We start from the raw sequence: 18557 nt of genomic DNA, 5'->3' as shown, positions 1-18557 counted from the left end.
CCTTCGGCCTTGCCTGCGGTTCTAGAAAATGGCTCTGTTCCAACGTTCCGCAGTCCCCACCGATGCTTCCTTCCTGCCTTTGGTGTCTTCTCAGGAGTAGTTGTGGCCCGTCCACCTGCACCCTTCCCAGTGAGGGGTGGGCCTGTGGGGGATGGTTTGGGGGATGGTCTGTATGGGATGGGTCTCTCTCTGGGGGAGGGGTCTGTATGGGATGGGCCTGTGGGGGATGGGCCTGTGGGGGATGGTTGGGATGGTCTGTATGGGATGGGTCTGTGGGGGATGGGTCTGTGGGGGATGGTCTGTATGGGATGGGTCTCTCTCTGGGGGAGGGGTCTGTATGGGATGGGTCTCTGGGGGATGGGCCTGTGGGGGATGGGCCTGTGGGGGATGGTTGGGGGATGGTCTGTATGGGATGGGTCTCTGGGGGATGGCTCTGTATGAGATGGGCCTGTGGGGGATGGTTGGGGGATGGTCTGTATGGGATGGGTCTCTGGGGGATGGGTCTGTGGGGGAATGCTTGGGGGATGGTCTGTAGGCTGGGGTCTGTATGGGGTGGGCCTGTGGGGAATGGCTTGGGGGATGGTCTGTATGGGATGGGTCTCTGGGGGATGGGCCTGTGGGGGATGGGTCTGTATGAGATGGGCCTGTGGGGGATGGTTGGGAGATGGTCTGTAGGCTGGGGTCTGTATGGGGTGGGCCTGTGGGGGTTTGTGCCACCCCTGCCCAGCCTTACGGGCTCTGTGTCCTCATCTTCTTCTTGCTCTACTGCCCCCCCCCGCCCCCCCCCCTGCCTCTCACCTCACACGGAGGCCTTCACCACAGTTTCTTTGCATGGGAACCTGCCGTGGCCTCCTCTGCAGGGGAACTTGTGCAGGATTTGCAGGTCCATCCCTCAGCCTCCAGCCCCGATGCCGCCCCTGCCCCAGGGCCTTTGCACCTGCTCCTCCCTCTGCCTGGCGTCTCACTCACAGCTACTACTTCCTCCTCAAATCCATTTCCTGTGGCTGCTGTCATAGCACGCCACACACTGGCCACCGAAACCTCAAACCTCACCTTCCCTCTGTTCCGGAGGCCAGAGAGCTGAGACCAAGGCACACTGGCCGGGCTCTCCTGAAGGCGCTGAGCAAGAGCCCCTCCACCCCTCAGGCCTCTCTGCCTTTGCTGCAGCCTGTGGGTCTGGCCTGTGGCATGTCCTCCGGCCTTAGCCACTGCCTTCCCGTGGCCTCTCTGAGCTCACATCTCCCTCTCCTCTCTCTCCTGTAGAGGGTCCTCAGCATTGGATCTCGGCTCCCCCTAAATCCGAGATGGCCTCATCTCTGGACCCTTAACCCAGTACGTCTGCAATTACAGGGATTTCCAATAAGGTCCCATCCCAGGTCCTGGGGCACGAGTGCAGTCAGAGTTCTGGGTTCCCGCAGCCCGCTTGTCCCAGTCTTCATTCGGGGGGAGCTCGGTGGCCGTCCCTGCCACCCACTCTAGCAGTGGCCCCTTCTTCACGGCTCATTTTTCTTTATGGAGCTCATTTCTTTCTGACATTAACGTGCCTCACCCACTGCCGGGTCACCTGGAGAGCAGGGATGAGGCACCGTATTCACTCTAAGCTGCATCCTCAGTCCACAGCGCTGCCCCAGGAAGTCCTGCTGAGTGTTGGGTGTTTCCCTGGGCTGATGGTTTGCACCTGGCGGCTGGTGAGTCGGGGCCCTCTCTGCATCCCAGGGCTGGTTCCAGACCCCCACTGTGGCTGCCTCCCCACAGGGATTTCCACCCTGGGTCACAGCCGCCCCTTCCCCAGGACCAGCCCCAGCCTGTGCTCTCTCCCGCTCTGGGAGGGTCTGGCAAGCCCCTTGCCCGTGGCAGAATGTCAGGATCTCCCTCCGTAGGCCCTGGGTCCTAGCGACTACCCCCGTCCTTCCGGATGATCCCAAGAGAGGACGGTGTAGGCTGGGGTGGCGGTGGCTGGGGAGGGATGGCCGTGGGGCTCTTCCTCTTCCCTGCCCTCGGGAACACAGTCTCCTGTCCAGAGCCAGCCGCTCCTGGTGGCTGGGCAGTGCCTGCTCTGGTGTTCTAGAGGGGGTCCCCGTGCAGCGGGCCAGGCTGCGTGACCCAGTCCCCGGGCTTCCCCGACGCCCTCCCCTGCAGTGCAGGGCTCCACACAGCCGACTCCTCGCAGTGAGGCACCAGGGCTGGCGGGAGGGTGACAACCTAGATCCCAAGTGGGCTGCTTGCCCAGGAGGGAAAGCCGCTCAGGTTTTGGGGTGACTGGGGCGGGGCACAGGGCACGAGGCTGCTCAGGACCCTGGGGGACTCAGCAGCACAGGGGCTGCATCTGTGGATTCATTCGCTGCAGTGCCGGGTGGGGCAGTGTGGGTGGGCAGCTGGGTGGTCCTGTGAGCTGTCTGTGAGGTCGAGTGAGCTGCCGGGAAAGGACGGGGAAGGGAGGGCCGAGGTGGAGGAGGGACGTGCTCTCATCGGCAGCATGGCCGCAGCCCCAGACCAGGGCTCCAGGAATCCACGCTTGCTCTGGGGGCTTCGGTCTCCATGTTCCGGGGGCCGCAGGAGCCTAACTCACGTCCCTGACACCCCTCAGCTCCAATCCCTCCTCGTGCACCTCTAGCCCCAATTCAGGATTGCACTGTGGTGGCTGAAATCTGGAGTTTGCCCACCAGGAGGAACCCCCGGCCCGGGGCTGACGGCGACCCCGCCTTGGCCTCTCTTCTCCCTGCGGAATCGCTTTGACTGCTCCTGAGGGCGGTGAGGCCGCCTCGCTGTGTCAGATTCATGGATCCTAATGGAATTCATCAGACGAAAAACAGACAAAGGAACACACAGGATGAAAGGTGGAGCCGTGTTCTTCTCCTTTAAAAAGATTTTTAAAAAACTGTGAACTGTGCAAAAATATTCCTATTGTCATGGCCCAGCATTAGAACCGAGTACAATCCTGCATGCTTGCTTCAAGCCCCTCTGTGTTTTCCCTCTAAGGTACTCGATTGTTTCTGTGAAAATAACACATACTCATTCCAAAGAATTTAATCGATGCAGAAATGTGCCAAGAAAAAAATGCAAACACTCTAGGCACCTTCACCCAGGAAACACTGCTGTTGACATGCGGTGATTATTATTCCGGGGGAGTGGCGGATACGCAGCAACGCTCCGAATGTGGACACGCTGTTTTCAGTCAGAGTTAAATTTCATCCACTCGAGCTTGAGATGAGAAAAGGAAACTCAAGGGGTTTTTGAATTGCAAACGCATGGCTCTCTATCAAGTTATTTTTGAGAGTTCTCTAAGGCGGTTGTAAAAAGTTTACAGAGCAGTGCAAGCTTTGAGTCACCTTTTAAGAATGGATGGCAATTTAGACATGGCTGTAAAACGTGGCGAATGTGTGTGTTGAGTCTTCTGCCCGTCTCTCTCCCTCCCACTCTGACTGTCGTTGGTCGTATCCCTGCCTTATATTGTCCTGCTTTGCAACACTGGTGTTCCAGTGTGAGACAGTAACTCCTGCATCACTGGGTATGGGGAATCTTTCCAGGATCCGGTGCTGCTGGTGAACACAGTGCCTTTCACTTTTCTATTCCTGAAGTTGGACTCCACTCTGGATTGCTTTGCCAGCTGGCATCTGGTTTTTTAGGAAGGGCTCTTGGGTGCTGAAGTCCTTTCGTGCCTCTGTCCCAGGTGCTATCTTGGCTGGGCATGGTTTCTGCCGGTGCTGGAGCATGAGCACCTCTCATTGTGTATTGGGTGATATCTTAGCTGGGTATGGCTCTGTGGGTGCTGGAGGATGAGCACCTCTCCCTGTGTACTGTACTGGGTGATATCTTAGCTGGGCGTGGTCTGTGGGTGCTGGAGGATGAGCACCTCTCCCTGTGTACTGTACTGGATGATATCTTAGCTGGGCATGGTGTGTGGGTGCTGGAGGATGAGCACCCCTGCCTGTGTACTGGGTGATATCTTAGCTGGGCATGGTCTGTGGGTGCCGGAGGATGAGCACCTCTCCCTGTGTACTGTACTGGGTGTTATCTTAGCTGGGCGTGATGTGTGGGTGCTGGAGGATAAGCACCTCTCCCTGTGTACTGTACTGGGTGATATCTTAGCTGGGCATGGTCTGTGGGTGCTGGAGGATAAGCACCTCTCCCTGCATACTGTACTGGGTGTTATCTTAGCTGGGCATGGTCTGTGGGTGCTGGAGGATAAGCACCTCTCCCTGTGTACTGTACTGGGTGTTATCTTAGCTGGGCATGGTCTGTGGGTGCTGGAGGATGAGCACCCCTGCCTGTGTACTGGGTGATATCTTAGCTGGGTATGGCTTCTGCAGTCCTGCAGCCATTCCCTCACACTCAGCCATGGTTTTCCTGTGTCTTCTGGCTCCGAAGATGGCTGGTAATATCTGAGGCCAGTGTGGCTGATTTTTTCTTGTAAATGATTTACTTTTTGTTGCTTAAAGAGTCTTCTTTACCCTCAGTGTTCAGGAACTCAACTATGTTTTCTTTCAAAATTTTCCAGAAAACAGGGCCGTCTTCAGATCTGCCAGTCCAGTGTTATTATTATTTTTTGTAGATAAATTTGTCTTTGGATGCACTATGTCTTCCACTTGCTGGGTTCTTGACTTCAGGGAAATCCATTTTTCATATGTTGATTTTTTTATGTCTTTTTTTTGAAGGAAGGGGAGGTTTATTCGGCCGGGAGCAGGGTGGCATGGTTGCCTCACAGCCAAGCTTGTCTAACAAAGGAAATCTCTGCCTTTATATAGGCTCACAACTCTAGATATTACATGTGAATATAATATGGGTCTTGGGTTTACAGTTTTAGAAGGTACACGTGAGGGGGTCGGGATCGATAAGTAAGCATGGGGGTTTGAGGAAGATTGAATGGCCACAATAGAGGGCGTTTCTCCATTCCCCACCCTTAACATTGCCTGAGATCTTAAGGGTCAGGGGGGATTTAATCTTTAACCTCCAGGCCGCTGACCTCATGCCTGCTACTTACCAACTTTTACTTCCTCCTTCTCTGAGATAAGAGTCAGGGAAGAGGGTTTTTTCCCTCATTTCCCCACTTTGAGAACCTCACTTACTAGTGAAGAGGGAGACCCAGGCATCTCAGATCAACTTCCCCTTCTTCCTAAGACTGTAAACTTCCCCTTTTCATTCCTAAGACTGTAAACTGAGACCCTTTTCACATGTAATTCCTGAGACTGTAAACCGAGACCCTTTACACATGTAATTCCTGAGACTGTAAACCGAGACCCTTTTCACATGTAATTCCTGAGACTGTAAACCGAGACCCTTTTCACATGTAATTCCTGAGACTGTAAACCGAGACCCTTTTCACGTGTAATTCCTGAGACTGTAAACCGGGACCCTTTACACGTGTAATTCCTGAGACTGTAAACTGAGACCCTTTTCACATGTAATTCCTGAGACTGTAAACCGAGACCCTTTTCACGTGTAATTCCTGAGACTGTAAACCGGGACCCTTTACACATGTAATTCCTGAGACTGTAAACCGAGACCCTTTTCACGTGTAATTCCTGAGACTGTAAACCGGGACCCTTTACACGTGTAATTCCTGAGACTGTAAACCGAGACCCTTTTCACGTGTAATTCCTGAGACTGTAAACCGGGACCCTTTACACGTGTAATTCCTGAGACTGTAAACCGAGACCCTTTTCACGTGTAATTCCTGAGACTGTAAACCGGGACCCTTTTCACATGTAATTCCTGAGACTGTAAACTGAGACCCTTTTCACATGTTAAGCTATAAACCTAAGACTCTTTCACGTGTAACATCTAAAGTATAAGCCTATATAAAGAAGGAACCTTCCTTTGTTAGGGAGCTTGGCTGTTAGGCAACTATGCCACCCGGCTCCCGGCCTGAATAAACTCCTTCCTCCTGTATTCGGTGTCCGAGAGATCCGTTTCCCGCGGCCACTCCTGCTACACTAGTAATAACCACTACTGTGTTATGCTTATTATTTAAACTTTACTTTGTTCCATTTATTTTATTTATTAAATTTCCTTCCTCATTTCCCCCCTTTAAAGGCTTTTTAAAAAAATGAAAACTATTATTAGAAAGCTTTTACTTTCTTTTTAATATACAGAGTGCTAGAACAATAGCACAGAGTCTCGTCACAGGCAACTTGCTTTCCTGCCTGGGAAGTTACTTTGCCGGTCATCTGCTCCTGGCACGGCTTGCTGAGAGCAGACTGGCTCTTGGCTGGACCTTTGCCTCCGTGGGCCTCCTCTGTGGGCCTCCCTACAGCTGTTTGGCTGGACCTTTGCCTCAGTGGGCCTCCCAGCAGCTGTTTGGCTGGACCTTTGCCTCCGTGGGCCTCCTCTGTGGGCCTCCCCACAGCTGTTTGGCTGGACTTTTGCCTCCGTGGGCCACCCCGCAGCTGTTTGGCTGGACCTTTGCCTCCGTGGGCCTCCTCTGTGGGCCTCCCCACAGCTGTTTGGCTGGACCTTTGCCTCCGTGGGCCTCCTCTGTGGGCCTCCCCACAGCTGTTTGGCTGGACTTTTGCCTCCGTGGGCCACCCCGCAGCTGTTTGGCTGGAACTTTGCCTCCGTGGGCCTCCTCTGTGGGCCTCCCCACAGCTGTTTGGCTGGACCTTTGCCTCCGTGGGCCTCCTCTGTGGGCCTCCCCACAGCTGTTTGGCTGGACCTTTGCCTCCGTGGGCCTCCTCTGTGGGCCTCCCCACAGCTGTTTGGCTGGACCTTTGCCTCCATGGGCCTCCCCACAGCTGTTTGGCTGGATCTTTGCCTCCGTGGGCCACCCCACAGCTGTTTGGCTGGATCTTTGCCTCCGTGGGCCACCACGCAGCTGTTTGGCTGGACCTTTGCCTCCGTGGGCCACCCCACAGCTGTTTGGCTGGAACTTTGCCTCCGTGGGCCACCACGCAGCTGTTTGGCTGGACCTTTGCCTCCGTGGGACTCCCCGCAGCTGTGCCTGGCTTAGCTCTCATCTTTCAGGGAGCCTTACTCGTCATTGACCAACCAGCCATCCGCTCGGGGGGCACAAGGTCGGCACTGTCTTGGAGAGAAGCACAGGTAAGCCCCTTCGGAGCTGAACTCGGAGCTCCTTCCTGCGCCATTTGCTTGTGCCCAGGTAGGAGTTAGATCACAGCCCAGTGAGTTCCTTTACAGGTGATGTTTCAGCCTTAGCCTCTGTACTTTGTCCTCGTACATCTGTGTGTGTAAGCCACATACAAGGAGAGGAAAGGGAGACGTGGGAAAGGAAAATAGCCTGTAACAGACCTATGTCAATTTTCTAGCCTTCTGCCTTTTCATGAGGTGAGCTTTCTTCTGCGGGTAATGGCTGTTACCTATTTGGTGCCATTATCAGGGAGGTGATGTGTTTTGTCACCCCTGCCTCTGTGGTGGACTGTGCACCCCCAAACAGGAGAGGCAATAGCACGGGGTATTAGACAGCTGCCTCAGGTAAGTGCTGTGCTCCCTGTGAGAGCCTCGAATCCGCCAGAAGGCGAAAACCATCCACCGAAGAAGCCTGGAGTTCAGCCTTTTCCAGGTTTGGACTGGAACACGGGTATAACCGTTTCATCTCGCCGCCTGCCCGTTGTCGTTAATTTTTAAACAGCAGTTAAGTCACATTTGCCACAGACGCCCCCTCCTGAGGCCAGCGGATAATGTAATGGCGTCTGTTTTGATAGACTGCATTTCTTGTTTCTGTAGACTGTGGTCAGGGAACCAAATGAAGCAGGAGCGGCTGCGAGAAACACACCTGTTGAACACCGACCTGGGAAGGAAGGGGTGATTTATCGGGCCGGGGGCGAGGGGGCACAGTCGCCTGACAGCCAAGCTCCTCTGATGTGTCTTTCGAGCTGATTCGCCTCTCTCTCAATTGTCTTTTTCATCTGCATTGACTCTGCTTACCTCAAGCTTTTCTTCTACGACAATACTTTGATTTTCTGTGGCAGATAATATATATGGAAATGTATACGCATTGTACATTTCTTAGTAAAGGCTGAAGTGACAGCAAAGATTATAAACTGGGATTGAAACAATTCAGGGGACGACGGACGAGGCAGCACATCCACAGGGCGCCAGAGCAACGCCGTGAAGACGACCTTCCGATGCCAGCGTGGAGAGGCGGCTGGAGACGGAGGAGGCAGGGTGCCATCGCCGCCATCCCAGGCTCCTCTCACCGTCGCTCACAGCGGGACAGCCAGATGTCACTGTTGTGATGTGACTCAAGGGCACAGCGCATCCCATGGAGGGCGGCTACACCAAGCCCTCCCCACGATCTCCTAAAGCCTTCAGACGAAGCTCGCCGTTTCCAGATAACGCCGGAGGTGGAGCAGGCAGAGCACCCGCACCAACCGGCCGCCGAGGTGTCCTGCGGAACGGGCGGCCTGTGCTCCTCGGCAGGCGGGCGGCACCGACGAGGACTCTGCTTGCTCACGTGGCAGCCCAGGGCCACGTGTGGCTCTCCACGGGTTCTGCCTTCAACACACCTGCTGCCCGGGACAAGTGTTATGTCAGTTCAGGTCTGGGCAGTAACTGAGTCAAAGAGAATTGGAAGGACGGGCACCACAGACCGACGGAAGCGGGCAGCAGTGAAGAACCAGCACCGGTGACACGGCTGTGCCCTGCGTGTGCGGCCACATGAGGAAGAGGCAGAAGGGTCTGCGCCGTGGAAACATGGGATCTTTTCTTTTTTGATACGCAGAGTCTTATTCTATCACCCAGGCTGAGTGCGGTGGCGTGACTCGGCTCAGTGCAGCCTCCACCTCCCGGGTTCAAGCAGTTCTGCCTCAGCCTCCGAAGTAGCTGGGATTACAGGTGCACACCACACCCAGATAATTTTTGTATTTTTTTTTTTTTTTAGTAGAGATGGGGTTTCACTGTGTTGTTCAGGCTGGTCTCGAACTCCTGACCTCAGGTGATTTGCCCACCTCAGCCTCCCAGAGTGCTGGGATTACAGGTGTGAGCCCGCACCCGGCCTAGAAGCATGGCCTTTCCGGGTGGTCATTTTGCCTCTATTTTCTGTGACTTCTGTAATAAGAGAAGGGTTGCTTTACACATAAAAGTACGATAGGGAATTCTGAAAGCACTGATGGTGCGACCCTATTTCTCGGCCCTTCTAGGTCTTCACTAAGACCTTAACGGTGTTATTTTGGTCCTCAATTCATTTCCTGAGATCTGCAGACTCTCTCTTCATATCACTTTATTTTATTCTCTTATTTTAAATTCTTATTTTTATTGAACTTAGGTTATAATTACGTTGTTTTACTATGAAAAAATAATGAAAAACTTCCTTTGGTCGAGAATTAGGTTTCCTGTGTTTCTGTCTTCCGCCGGTATTTTGCACGCGTTCTCTCTCCCCCTCCCTCTCTCTTCTCGTCTCTCTCTGTCTCTCCCTCTATCTCTTCTCGTCTCTCCCTGTCTCCCTCCGTCTCTCCCTCTCTCTCTCCCCCCACTCCCCTGTAGAGTGTCCAGGTGACCGTGACCGTGACATTGCGAGTATAGTTTCCCGGACGTCCCCTCTGCTCTGGTGTCACGTGGGTGGCTCTGGACTCCTGCCTCTGGGCACTGGCCACAGCCCGGTCTCCGTCTGCGGGCGTGGGGACCGAGGGAGCTGCGGTGTGCCCCCGAAAGCGTCGCCACCTCTGCCTCATTTCTTACCAGACCTGGTCTGTGGAGATTGGAAGGCATCTTCCCTTCAGGTGCGTCCCTCTCCCGCCCTTTCCCCCTTTCTTCCTGGTGGTTCCTGGATGGCTGGGGCTGCTTCCTGAGGCCAGTGATGGCGTCCGGCAGAGGCCTCGGCTGTGATGGCCTGAAGCCATGCGGGAGGTCTGCAGGGTCGCTGTGACCTTCCTGCTGTGAGCAGAGACCCTCTGGGGCCTGTGATAAAACCCACAGAATGTTGCCGGAGTCAGGCTCAGCAGCTCTGGGGAGGGGCCTGGGGCTCTGCATTCCTGGGGGCTCTGGGGTGATGCGAACGCAGCTGGTCTGAGCCCACACTCTGAGGAGCCACCGTTTCATCAGGTTTCAGCTACGTGCAGCTGGGTGTCACCCCTGCCCAAGGGCTGGGCTCTCGGTCTCCGAAACAGGGTGAATTTCCTGCAGGTTTCATTTCTAGAAATTGGAGGGGTGTCCCTCACTCCCTGGGGAGGCCCTGGGGCTGGGCTCTGTGCAGAGTCCTGGAGCCTTCACACTGCAAAGAGAGCTGACTCCAGCATCCCTGTCCCCATTGCCAGAGAGACTCGACCCCAGCACCCACCTCCCCGCTGCCAGAGACAGCCGACCTCAGCGCCCACCTCCCCGCTGCCAGAGACAGCCGACCTCAGCGCCCACCTCCCCGCTGCCAGAGACAGCCGACCTCAGCGCCCACCTCCCCGCTGCCAGAGACAGCAGACCCGAGCACCCACCTCCCCGCTGCCAGAGACAGCCGACCTCAGCACCCACATCCCCGCTGCCAGAGACAGCCGACCTCAGCGCCAGTGTCCTCAGCTCTGGTTGTCCTGGCGCGGGTTCCTCAGCCTCAGGCAGACAGAGCGGGAGAAGGAGGCCTCTGGGGTTTGCTCCTCTGAGACTGTGAACATTACTGAGAGTGCCAGGATTTCAGTAACTCACAGTCTTTCTCTGAAAAATAATGTATTTTCATGTCACAGAGACGATGATAATCCAGAGGCCATTGCTCTGGGCTGCTGATGTGAACAGTCGTGGTGGATCTGCCTCTGAGCACGTGCGATGCACCACGACACTCAACTTCTCCCACATACGTTTCCTCGGGGCTGAGCCCACGCTGCAGGGAGGGGCCCTCTAGGCTGGGTGGGTGGGGGAGAGCAGGCATTGGCCTCACCCTTGGGACAGGGCCTCCCTGGGGGGGAAGGCTCAGCCCCAGGGCATGGCACAACCCCTGCAGGTGAGGAGGAAATCTAATACAGCAGCTCGCCTGCATTCCGTCGGTCACTCTGTCCCCCAGGCTCTCCCTGCGGCATCTCTGCTGTTTGTTCCCCCAGCCAGGGTCCACGGAGCACCTGCCGTGGCCACGCCCTGGGCCGGGAGTTCCAACCTGGAGTCACGTGAGTGTCGGGGTCTCTGTCCTGCAGCATCTGGCCTGGGCCGGTGAACCGGGAATCATATGTATTGTCCCAAACGATGAGAACTTTGGGAAGCAAAACATCAGAGTGTGCGAAAGGCTGTGACTCGGGCTGGGGGCCCTCGGGGCTGCTCCGGAGGGGACAACTGTCCTGGGCGCAGGGTGGCTGGAGAGGGGGTGGCGAGGCTGCCTGGGCCTCGCCTGGGCACCTCACTTCAGTGGCACTGCACGCTGAGCGCAAGGAGGGCGGGCCCTGGTCAGTAGTGGCCAGCGGGTCCCCGCCCAGGAGAGGAGGGAGGGCTCACTGGGTCCCCCCGGCTCTCACCCGCCTGTCTCCCACCCCTGCCATGTGACTCAGCTGCTTACCCCACCCCAGCGAGGGCAGAGTCTCTTTCCAGTCCTTGGTTCTGTGTTTGTCCGAGGGATGGGACTTGGGCAGAGGCTGGGAAGGCACCTGCTGGCTCTTCCTCTCACGCTCACCATCCCCAGGTCTAGGGTCCCTGGCGGAGGACGAGACACACCTGAGGGACGGGACAGAGCTGTCTGGTGGAGGCTGCAGCCAACCAGCCCCAGACCAGTAAGTGAGCCTTGAGTGGCCCCGAGGGACAGAGGAGCCACTGCTGAGCCCAGCCTGGCCCCCGACCTGCGGTTTGTGAGCTAAACCAATCGTCAGGTGGAAACCAGAGCTCTGGGCGACTCGCTTCTAAGCACATTATTGCTACAAAGGTGAACTGACTCAGTGAGGAAGCACAAAGGGAGGCCGGAGGGGACAGGGCTGGACCCCAGAGGGGACAGAACCGGACCCGCAGGCCCTGGGGCCACGTGCAGTGAGGTCTGGGGCGCTGAGCAGTCGGGGCCAGGGTGTCAGGTCAGCCGTGATTTCCCCACACACTTAGAACTCCCCAGCGTGCTCTGACAATGAAGACCCTCGGGGGAGGTCGCTGGGCGGAAGGTGGTCCCGGCTATGCATAAGCAGGACTGAGACCGGGCCGGGCGGGGGTCGGGGATGGGCACCCCAGGACTTGACCTCGGGGGCTGGAGGGGGTGCTCAGGGCTTCCACCACCCGCAGGATAACTGAGCAGAGGGAGCCTCCAACCTCCGTCCTCTGCTGGCATTGGGCAGCAGCCACGGGGGCCACAGGGCCTCCTTGGAAGACTGACGCCGCCTCTGGTCACTCAGCTCCTGCCCGGCGGGGGGAGGACGTTACCGCTCAGTTCCGTTACCTCCAAAGCAGAAGGATGAGCTCCCGTTTTACCTGTGAGGAAACTCATTTGATTTTAAATGATTTTCAGCCTGGAAGTTGGTAGATTTTAGGAGGCTCTTAAATAAATTGCCTCGAAATAAAGATGAGCTTCTGGTTTACAGCGAAACTGTATCGGTCCTGACTGGAACTTTTGCAGAGATTTGGTTGCGGGATGCCGGGCCTGGCCCGGCAGAGCAGAGACCACAGTGCGCCCGGCGTTAAAAATGGGGTTTGGCCGGGCGCGGTGGCTCAAGCCTGTCATCCCAGCACTTTGGGAGGCCGAGGCGGGTGGATCACAAGGTTAAGAGATCGAGACCATCCCGGTCAACATGGTGAAACCCCGTCTCTACTACAAATACAAAAAAATTTAGCTGAGCATGGTGGCGCGTGCCTGTAATCCCAGCTACTCGGGAGACTGAGGCAGGAGAATTGCCTGAACCCAGGAGGCGAAGGTGGCGGTGAGCCGAGATCGCGCCATTGCACTCCAGCCTGGGTAACAAGAACGAAACTCCGTCTCAAAAAATATATATATATAAAAAAATGGGGTTGTGCAAGGTGCCACGTGGGTGACACGCTTCCTGCGCTTTGTGTCCTAGCATGAGCAAAAATAAGGCAAACGATCTCTGATTATGTCAGTAATTGAAGTTTCCTGTAGATAACTTGAAAAATAAACGGAAGCCTCACTGTGTCTGATGCTGTAGCTCCGTGAAACTCCCACTTTACGTTTTGGTGACACGTTGCCCGTAACTGTTCTCCAGTTTGCAGAGCCGAGCGAGCAGCGAGCGCACACCGGGCAGGAGTTTGTAACTTTTCTAAGATGTAACATATTCTGAGTGCATTATACTTTTTGTAACATGATCTAAGTGTCTGAGGGGCAGCCACTGTTTAAACACAGGGCGTTCATCCGACCGCCTCCTGCTGCTGTCGCTCTCAGCCTCACGGCTTCAGCGCACGAGTCCGCCCAGGGTAGGCGTCACTTCAGGGAAAAGCTGCCGCCAAACCTCAGTGTCTGGGGTGCTTAATTTTAGGTATTAACCTGACTGGGTTAAGGGAGACCTGGAAAGCAGGTGAAACACGATCACCGCGTGTGTCTGTGTGGTGCGTGAGTCGGTGGACAGAAGGGGAGGCTCCACCCTCACCCATCCGGTCGGCTGGGGTTCAGATAGAACGAAACGGTGCAGGAAAAGTGAATTCCCTCTCTCTCTCTTTCTCCTTCCCACCTCCCTGGCTCCTCCTTCCTCTCTCTCTTCCCTCCCTCTATTTCTCCCCGCCCCCTCCTGGAGTAGGAATGCCCTTCTCCTGTTTTGGAGATCAGGGCTCCAGGTTCCCTGGCCTTGGACCCCAGGGCTTGGCCAGTGTCCACCACCCCTTGTTCTGGGGCCTCCAGCCTTGGGCTGAGCCATGATACCAGCTTCCTTGTTCTCCAGATTGTAGACAGCGTGTCATGGACTTCTCAGTCTCTGTAATCACAGGAAAGAAATTGAAGAGGTTACAAACAAAGGGAAAGACATCCCACGCTCGTGGATCAGAATTACTACTGTTAAAATGACTATACTTCCGAAAGTCATCTACACATTCGATGCAATTCCTATTAAAATACCAACGACATTCTTCACAGAGATAGAAAAAGCTCTTAGCATTAGAAAGAGCTTAACAATCTTAACATTAACATTCTTAACCACAAAAGACACAGAATGGCCAAAGCAATCCTAAGCAAAAAGAACGAAGCTGGTACAAAAATTAGCCAGATGTGGTGACACCCACCCGTAATCCCAGCTACTCAGGAGACTGAGGCAGGAAAATTTCTCAAACCTAGGAGGTGGAGGTTGCAGTGAGCCAAGATTGCGTCATTGCACTCCAGCCTGGGTGATGGAGTGAAACGCCATAAAAAAAAAAACAAAAAACTGGAGGAATCACACTACCAGACCTCAAAATATATGATAAAGCTATAGTAACCAAAACAGCATGGTACTGCCCTTAAAAAAAAACAGATACATAGACAATGCAACAGAGCAGATAACCTAGATATTAACTCATCTATCTATCAGCAACTGATTTTTTTTTTTTTTTGAGACGGAGTTTCGCTCTTGTTACCCAGGCTGGAGTGCAATGGCGCGATCTCGGCTCACCGCAACCTCCGCCCCTGGGTTCAGGCAATTCTCCTGCCCTCAGCCTCCTGAGTAGCTGGGATTACAGGCACGCGCCACCGTGCCCAGCTAATTTTTTGTAATTTTTAGTAGAGACGGGGTTTCACTATGTTGACCAGGATGGTCTCGATCTGTTGACCTCATGATCCACCCCCTCGGCCTCCCAAAGTGCTGGGATTACAGGCTTGAGCCACCGCGCCCAGCCAGCAACTGATTTTTAACAAAGGTGCCAAGAGCACCCACTGGGGAAAGAATAGCCTTTTCAATAAAAGATGCTGGAAATCCTGGATATCCGTAGGCAGAGGAATGAAATTAGAGCCCCACCTCTCACCCTACACAAAAGTCAACCCAAAAGGGATTAAAAAACCGAAGTGCAAGACTCAAAACTACTGAACGTAGGGGAAATGCCTCGGACATTGGTCAGGAAGAGTTTGTATCAATAAGATCGAGAAAGCACGGGCGGCACAAGGTACACTAAACACATGGGGTTCGTGTCAGACTGAAACGCTTCTGCGCGGCGAGGGAAAAGACAGCTGCCAAATGGGAGAGGATGTCTGCCGCCTGCTCCTCTGACAAGGGACTAACGTCCGGAACTCACAAGAAACTCAAACAAGCTCAACGGCAAAAAAATGGATTCAACAGCACCAATTTGATTAAAACGCTGGCAAATGATCTGAACAGGTGTTTCTCAACAGAAGACACGCATCACTAACCATCAGGGAGATCCAACTGAAACTGTGATGAGATTCCGTCTTGTACCAGTCAGAACTGGTATATTATCAACACGACAAAAAGTAGTAAATGCCGGCAGGGATGCAGAGAAGAGGGAACCTGTGCCCTGTTGGTGGGAAGGTAAAGGGACACAGCCGCTGTCGAGAACAGCACGGAGCCTCCCTGGGAAGTGCAGGATCCAGCAATCCCACTTCTGGAGGTTTATCAAAGGGAAGAGAGTCAGTGCCTGCAAGAGATGTCTGCACCCCGTGTTGACTACAGCCCTGTCCACAGCAGCCAAGATGTGGAGCCAACCTGGGTGTCCAATGGCAGATGACTGGATGAAGGGAGTGCCGTGCACACACTCTGCAGAATACTATTCAGCCGTGAAAAAGAATCAAATCCTGCCCTTGGGGGCAACATGGATGGCACTGGAGGGCATCAGGTTAAATGAAATAAGCCAGGAACAGAAAGACAAACATCACGTGTCCTCACATGGGGAAGCTAAAACACGCTGACCTCAAAGCAGTAAAGGGGAAAAGAACATACTGGGGGGGCAGGGGGAAGGGGAGGGAAAAGGAGAGGGGCGGGAAGGATTTGTTAAAGGAAAGAAATTCACAGCCAGACAGGAGGGAGAGGTGCGAGCTGGCTGGCATGACGGGATGAGCAGAGGTGACATGTTACAGAGTCTCAAACAGCTGGAAGGGTATGGAATGTTTCTAACAGAAAGAAATGGGAAGTGTTGGCAAGGATAGTGTTAAAAACACCTTCAGCCAAATTAAATTGAGAAGAGTGTAACTGAGCAAAGAACACTTTGCAAATTGGGTAGCCCACAAGAGAGTGGGCACAGAGACTCCAGTGCAGCCAGGTGGCAGAAGAAGATTTATGGACGGGCAGAGGAATGTGATGAGGGACAGAAACAGCCGGATTGGTGGCGGCTCGGCGTCGGCCTCATCGGAGCGCGGTCTGATGGCAGGTTTCTGCCTGTGATTGGCAGAACTCATGGCTGGCACAAGAGCAGGCTGTGGTCAGTTTGCCCCTCCATCGAGGCTCCCGGGCTCGAGGTACAGAGAAGACTTTTGACCGAACGTAAAACAGGGAAGGACGCAGCTTTAGCCAAACTTGATTCAGCAATGGATACGCTAATGACCCTAAGCTGATCGGGTGGTCGTATGTCTGGGAAGAGCGCTCGGCAACCCTTGAATATTGGAGAATTATTCTATGTCAAAACACTCAAAAACTGGGAAATACAAATTACTCCAAAGAAGAAATGGAGAACTGGACGTCTTCTCCAAGGAAGAGATACAGAGATATACAAAGACACACAAAACCCCACGCCAGGCAAGGAGGATATGCAGAGATACACAGAGACACACAAAACCCACGCCAGGCAAGGAGGATATGCAGAGATACACAGAGACACACAAAACCCCACGCCAGGCAAGGAGGATATGCAGAGATACACAGAGACACACAAAACCCACGCCAGGCAAGGAGGATATGCAGAGATACACAGAGACACACAAAACCCCACGCCAGGCAAGGAGGATATGCAGAGATACACAGAGACACACAAAACCCACGCCAGGCAAGGAGGATATGCAGAGATACACAGAGACACACAAAACCCACGCCAGGCAAGGAGGATATGCAGAGATACACAGAGACACACAAAACCCCACGCCAGGCAAGGAGGATATGCAGAGATACACAGAGACACACAAAACCCACGCCAGGCAAGGAGGATATGCAGAGATACACAGAGACACACAAAACCCACGCCAGGCAAGGAGGATATGCAGAGATACACAGAGACACACAAAACCCACGCCAGGCAAGGAGGATATGCAGAGATACACAGAGACATACAAAACCCCACGCCAGGCAAGGAGGATATGCAGAGATACACAGAGACATACAAAACCCCACGCCAGGCAAGGAGGATATGCAGAGATACATAAAGACACACAAAACCCACGCCAGGCAAGGAGGATATGCAGAGATACACAGAGACACACAAAACCCACGCCAGGCAAGGAGGATATGCAGAGATACACAGAGACACACAAAACCCCACGCCAGGCAAGGAGGATATACAGAGATACATAAAGACACACAAAAACCCACGCCAGGCAAGGAGGATATGCAGAGATACACAAAGACACACAAAAACCCACGCCAGGCAAGGAGGATATGCAGAGATACACAAAGACACACAAAACCCACGCCAGGCAAGGAGGATATGCAGAGATATAAAAAGACACACAAAACCCACGCCAGGCAAGGAGGATATGCAGAGATACATAAAGACACACAAAAACCCACGCCAGGCAAGGAGGATATGCAGAGATACACAAAGACACACAAAACCCACGCCAGGCAAGGAGGATATGCAGAGATATAAAAAGACACACAAAACCCCAGGCCAGGCAAGGAGGATATGCAGAGATACACAAAGACACACAAAACCCACGCCAGGCAAGGAGGATATGCAGAGATATAAAAAGACACACAAAACCCCAGGCCAGGCAAGGAGGATATGCAGAGATACATAAAGACACACAAAAACCCACGCCAGGCAAGGAGGATATGCAGAGATACACAGAGACACACAAAACCCACGCCAGGCAAGGAGGATATGCAGAGATACACAGAGACACACCAAACCCCACGCCAGGCAAGGAGGCTCCACGCCACTCATCATCAGGCACGTGCCCATCACAGCACGGTGAGAAATCGCATCACACACGTTTTGAGATGGGTGCTGAAAACCAGAGGGAGCCAGTCAGAAAAGACACAGAGACACTGGAACCCTTGTGCTTTGCTGCAGGGAAGAAAAGTGGAGAAGCTGCTGTGGAAGAGGGGAGTGTGCAGGGGCCTCGAAAATTACAACTAGAACTACCGTCAGATCAGCAATTCCTCTCTGGGTAGATGCCCAAAAGAATTAAAGGGAATGGCTGGGCACAGTGGCTTATGCCTGTAGTCCCAGCTACTTGGGAGGCTGAGGCAGGAGAATCATTTGAATCCAGGAGGCGGAGGTTGCAGTGAGCTGAGATGGCACCACTGCAGTCCAGCCTGGGCGACAGAGCGAGACTCCATCTCAAAAACAAACGGAAGGCAAGGTCTCAAAGAGATATTCACACAGCTGTGTTCATACAACAATATTCACAATAGGTTACAGGTGTGTCTGGTCACAAACAGATAAACGCACCCAGTCCCCAGTACAATGGAACCTTATTCTGCCAGAAACAGGAAGGAAATTCTTTTTTTGAGATGGAGTCTTGCTCTGTCGCCCAGGTTGGAGTGCAGTGGCACCATCTCAGCTCACTGCAACCTCTGCCTCCCGGGTTCAAGCGATTCTCCTGCCTCAGCCTCCTGAGTAGCTGGGATTACAGGCGGGAG

The 18557-nt window shown here is 54.0% G+C and overlaps 1 long non-coding RNA gene across 1 annotated transcript; it reads left to right on the top strand.

Annotated features, from left to right (window-relative positions):
- The first annotated feature begins 787 nt into the window (after window positions 1-787).
- Window positions 788-9273, top strand: LOC144577802 (uncharacterized). Its single transcript, XR_013522424.1, has 2 exons — window positions 788-2837; window positions 7681-9273. It is a non-coding gene; the product is annotated as an uncharacterized LOC144577802 (long non-coding RNA).
- The last annotated feature ends 9284 nt before the right edge of the window (window positions 9274-18557 follow it).

The sequence above is a fragment of the Callithrix jacchus genome, chromosome 9, assembly GCF_049354715.1.
Source record: "Callithrix jacchus isolate 240 chromosome 9, calJac240_pri, whole genome shotgun sequence".
NCBI lineage: Eukaryota > Metazoa > Chordata > Mammalia > Primates > Cebidae > Callithrix > Callithrix jacchus.
This window is presented reverse-complemented; position numbering and strand designations above follow the sequence as displayed.